Source organism: Littorina saxatilis, unplaced genomic scaffold (assembly GCF_037325665.1).
Source record: "Littorina saxatilis isolate snail1 unplaced genomic scaffold, US_GU_Lsax_2.0 scaffold_952, whole genome shotgun sequence".
Classification (NCBI taxonomy): domain Eukaryota; kingdom Metazoa; phylum Mollusca; class Gastropoda; order Littorinimorpha; family Littorinidae; genus Littorina; species Littorina saxatilis.
In genome coordinates, this window is record NW_027126419.1 from 46,001 (window position 1) to 52,000 (window position 6,000).

Here is a 6,000-nt window from a genome sequence, read left to right on the forward strand (position 1 = left end):
TAGAGGATAAAGAGCGAGCTAGACCCGCACGCGAACCTACAGAGGTGGCTGCAAAATGGGAACAAATAGGGACAAAAGTGAAATAAGATAATAAAAGTGAAAGAACAAAAAGGGAAAGCCACCACCACGGAAAGTCGCATGCGAGTCAAGCTAGAAGCAAAACTAAAAAACTCAAGCAAAACAAAAAGAATCTAAATACACAGAAGGCTCCTTAGCAGGGGCATTCACAGTAACTAAAGGGTTCTTTTAATGTTTTCCCCTTTGGTGTGTGTGTGTGTGTGTGTGTGTGTGTGTGTGTGTGTGTGTGTGTGTGTGTGTGTGTGTGTGTGTGTGTGTGTGTGTTTGTGTGTCTTTGTCTGTGTGTGAATCTTTCTTTCTTTCTGTCATTTCAAGTTTACTTTACTTTTTATTTTTACAGCATGTCAATATTTGACAGCTAACACTTCGGTAGTTTGGGAATCGATACGAAGTGAGGGTGTTTGTATGTACATGCGGGCGTGGATAGAGCGATTCACAGAAAACTATTGCGCACGTGTTTATAACATTTAACAATTCTTCCAGATGATATTTCCACGGTTTTTTTTAATTGTTATTTTGTGGATATAACGATTGACTTAATACCGATTAAGTTTTACAGATTTATTTATCTTTAAAAATTGATTTAAACCAAATTAATTACTCTCGATTTTTCGGTTATCGGTTTACACCTCGTTTTGGTTCATTCATGTTCTAAAAATCTGTTTCCCTATGTTGGGAAAGGGCTGGATGCAAAACAGTATGAGAATGCTCATTGTATTACCCTCCCCAACTGAAAAGATTTGACTTATTTCCTTGGGTCCGAAGGGCCAACCCCGCCCCGATATCAGCATTCGCCTGAAAGGCTCATGCTTGATATCTTTTTTCTCGACATGCCTGTTATCAAGTTTGCTAACAGTCAGCATATTAAAATAACTCATAATATTATCATCTCATCCGCTCTCTCTCGTCCGTCTCTCTGACTCTTCCTCAGTTTGTGATAAATCTGTTGTTTACATGATTCGTTCTTATCATGATGAAAGACGGGGTCAGACAGTTTATACCTGAGCTTCTTTTTTGAAGAAACAAAACAAAAACTTTCTCACCCACAGGCACTGGGACAACGGTGCTAATTTCAAGAATATTATCCCACCTTTGTTCAAGTTTTACCGGGGAACTCATCGCCGGATAGCCTTCTTCATGACACAAACACACTTATCTCCTCAGGCCAAATGAGTTGTCTTTCTGTTTGGTCCGTTCTGTCTATCTTATTACCCAATATTGACGGACTGTGTGATGATATCTTCTGCTATGGTCTGTTGAGACAGTGATATCAAAATCGAGACAGGAGGTCGAGATTTTGATATCACTGTCGAAACAGACCAATAGCAGACGATATCATCACACAGTCAGTCAATGTTAGATATATTGCTAATTCTCTGGACATTTTGTATTTACTGTAAAGAAATTACAAAAGTATTTGTCTCAGTTTTGGCTGTTCCATATCCCTCCCTCTGATTATTATTATTTCTTTTTGTTCACTCTTTTCTTGTACTTTTCAGTATTTAAAAATGTCTTTTCTTTCAAAAAGTCTTTAGTCACTTGCTCAACCAAATTCTGGGATCATTACATTTTCATATATATTTGTTTATTTTTAAATTTAGGTGTTTTTGTTTTTGAAGTGGGGAAGCAATAAAGAGGTCGTCGATATCAAATACTGATATCGACGGAAATGTCGTCGATATCACTTTTACAATGAGCTCAGTTTGAAATCCACGTAACATATGAAATAGCAATATATTATTTTATAGCGCCACAATTTTTATTCGTGTCTCAGTGTCTGTCTGTGCCTGGCTCTAGGCTCAAATCAGTGTCAACGGCACAGGTGCACTATAAGTTTATTCATGTTTGTATCATTTTTTCTTTCATCGTTTCTTACCGTGAAAGCCAAGAAGTGAGTCACGGGACATAAGAGTTTTAAACAGCTCTTTCAAAATATACGCATATGTCCCTCTCTATTCATCAGCATATCAATAACAGAGTCGTCGCGGTACCATTCCGAAGACGGAGCGAACACGTGTTTCTGTAGACTCGCCACTGAGCCAGCGCGAAGCCAGAGGAAGTCGCCGACTTCTCTAAAACCGAAAACGAGGCTTTTGCCTCACAGACGACCAGCTGAGAGCATACCGCGCTTGACGCGATTCAGTGTCAGACGGCTCGCAGTTTTTTCAGTGGATTTGAGTACTGGCTGTGCCAAAATGTGCGGTAAGTTGATTTTGAGTTTTTAGACGTAGTGTTGCGTTAGTGCCAGCGATTTGCATCCATTTTCGTATCGTGATTTTGCGCATTTCATTCATCAATTTACAACCGATGCTCTTCTCTATACTGACCCAGTCTCTCTCTCTCTTCTGTGAGTGTGACTGATTCGATCTGCATGTCGACTTTTCATACTTACATGTGAATCTAGCCTGTTTTCCGAACAAGGACAATGCCATGCGGTCGACCTGCGGTAAGGGTAGGTTTGCACCGCCGTATTTGCAGTATTCACTCAGACAGGCTCTGATATTGATTCGGCCGAGAAACTGAACAAGGGAACTACAGTTAGCTCGGTAGTCTTATTGCATACAGTTTGACAGGTACTGAGTGCTCAGATCCATTACCAGGCGATCTCTCTCTCTCTCTCTCTCTCTCTCTCTCTCTCTCTCTCTCTCTCTCTCTCTGTCTCGCTGTCTGTCTGTCTCTCTCAGCTGACTTCGTCAGAAATAAACCTTTATAGTTTATTACAAAATCAGTGACAGTAAACAAGTTCAACATTACCAACACTGACATGTTGACACACAGATCTGTGTCAAGTTACTGCACATGTTAGCCTATGTGTTACTTTGATCTGAAACAGTCAGTTTGTCTGATAGGGTCAAAACGTAAATTATATCAAAAGACCGGGGTTAAACTTTTTATTAACAGTATGCGGTGGAATAAATTTTGTTTAAAAATGGTAAATTCTGAATTGTCTTGGTCTGTTTTACCCCATTTTGGCATTTGCCGCTGTGTTTGCAATTGGTCACTCTGGTCTTATTGTTGAACATGGTAGGTTTTTGTTCCATCTAGAGTTCTGGTTTTTACAGAAGTTATACAGGAAGCCATTGTAAACTTTGATTCTGTTTTTGACAGGTTTCATAAAGTGTCAGCAAGCTGTGTGTCAGAAAGGAACATTTTCATTGTGCAAACATTTCTGCTACGTACCAATACCGATACTGGTTTACATATAGTTCACAGGAAGTTATTTTCTCTGCTGAGTGGTACTTCAAACTGGGACCTGGTGGAATAGAAAGCAGTAACAGTTTCTAGCACCGAGCAGAATGTAGAGCCAGCCTAGTTCAAGGTTTGCCAAGTGTGTCATTGGGGGCTCTCGGAGGCTTTTGAGTACGGTCATTAGGTGAACAAATATTGGTACAGAAGTTCACTGTAAGTGACAGCTTCTTCAGAGTTATAAGTACTTTCTCATTTTCTCTTTTAGCTGGGGAAAATCTTGTGTGCGGCATGATGCCTTCAGGCTTTTAGTTCCATTGAATTTACAAGATGAATATTTGAACTTGACTTTTTGTTTTCATTTCTAATTGACTTTGCTGTTTATGTGTAACGTACTCCCCCCGCGGGTTAGGGGGAAGAATTTACCCGATGCTCCCCAGCATGTCGTCAGAGGCGACAAACGTATTCTGTTTCTCTTTTTACCCTTGTTAAGTGTTTCTTGTATTGAATATAGTCAATTTTTGTAAAGATTTTAGTCAAGCAGTATGTAAGAAATGTTATGTCCTTTGTACTGAAAACTTGCATTCTCCCAGTAAGGTAATACATTGTACTACGTTGCAAGCCCCTGGAGCAAATTTTTGATTAATGCTTTTGTGAACAAGAAACAATTGACAAGTGGCTCTATCCCATCTCCCCCCTTTCCCCGTCGCGATATAACCTTCGTGGTTGAAAACGACGTTAAACACCAAATAAAGTAAAGAAAGAAAGATGTGTAACGTACTCTATCTTTTTGTGCGAGCACCGAAAATAGGTAAACAATCGGACAGCTCAAAGAGAAAAACTATGAATTATCACGATAGAGAAATTACAGAGAAGACTCTATCAAGTTTTATTCAACAGAAGCATGCTACATATTTTCGTTTTGTCTCAACAACACCCTCCGTGTTTCGGTGCTGTTGGTACAGTTGCCCCTAGCGCACGACACTGATAGCTCTTGCACCCGTTTTACACCCGTTTGAACAGGCGCTACCCGATCTTCCATGTACCCGGATTTGTTTACTACAATCGCCCAGTGAACAACCTCCCCCGGTCGGTGTCAACACGTCTCGGATTACTGGTCGTAAACGAAAGTCAGGTTCCAGTTGAATAGGTTGCCTTATCCCCCCTATCCCCTATGATATGCATGTATGACCATTGAGTTATATATAGCACTAGATGATTACCCGCTTCGCCGGGTACCGGCTTCGCCGGGAAGAAGTAGAGCCAAATACCCGGCTTCGCCGGGATGAAAGCGTTGTGGACAGTGACCTTCTAAAAATAGTAACGGGAATATCCGGCTTCGCCGGGATGAAAGCGTTGTGGACAGTGACCTTCTAAAAATAGTAACGGGAATATGGATTGACGCCACACGAAGGAAGGGAGATAAACGCAAAACACTGGAGAAGATAAGGAAGAGTTACTGGGAATGGATCTGGGAAGATGAACAGAAAAACCAAAATCGGTTCAGCGCTGCGCGCTGAGAGCACGTGTTGAAAATTCTCATCGACCAGGTTGTGTCCGGGGTCTACCTGAATATGCCCACCAAATTTGAAGCAGATCCATCGAGAACCTTGGGCATGCATCGCGGACACGGACACACACACACACACACACACACACACACACACACACACACAGAGACAGACCGAGACAGACAGACAGACACAAGTCGTATATATATATATATACAGATGCGGGTATATTCCGGACTTTCAGAAGCGTGTGACAGTCAGCTGGCGCTGGTATGTCTGGGTTTAGTTTCAAAACGTATGTTGCGGTAAATAATATTGGAGATTAAACACTAACTACAAATACATAGACAGTGTTTAATCTCAAATAACTTCAAATAAAAAGACAAGGAAACATTATTTTAAAACCAATCAACTTCAATCACTGTTTAATGCTACTGACCATGAGTTTTAATGTTCAGTGAATATATTTAAACAAGAATTTGAGAAAGGAGTTTCAACATAAGAAGAACTTGTCGGAAAACTGAACGTTTTGTAACCTCTGAAACAATTTTATGAGGTTTGTCCCAGTAAGGGAACAACATTTTTGAGAATGTTTTTCTTCAAAATCATGAATATATATATATATATATATATATATATATATATATATATACGATTTGTGTCTGTGTGTCTGTGTGTGAGTTCGCGATGCACGACCAAAGTTCTCGATGGATCTGCTTCAAATTTGGTGGGCATATTCAGGTACACCCGGGACAGGACACAACCTGGTCGATATTTCAACACGTGCTGTCAGCGCGCAGCGCTGAACCGATTGTGGTTCCACCTCAGCTACCCGGGCCCCCATACCGACACACCAAAGCCGCTACACCACATCACAACGCCAAAGTTCTCGGTGGATCTTTTTCAAATTTGGACACCGTATTCAGCTACACCCCGGACACAATATCATCGATGAGATATTTCAACACGTGCTCTCAGCGCGCAGCGCTGAACCGATTTTGGTTTTTGTGTTCATTTCACCATTATAAGTAACTCTTCCTTATCTTCTCCAGTGTTTTGCGTTTATCTCCCTTCCTTCGTGTGGCTTCAATCCATATTCCCGTTTGTAAGTTACTATTTTTAGAATGTCACTGCGCTGTCCACAACGCTTCCCTTGCACCCGTAAGTTGTTCTTACTGTCAAAGTGAAAAGGTCGAATCAATTTATAGCCACGCGAAAAATACAC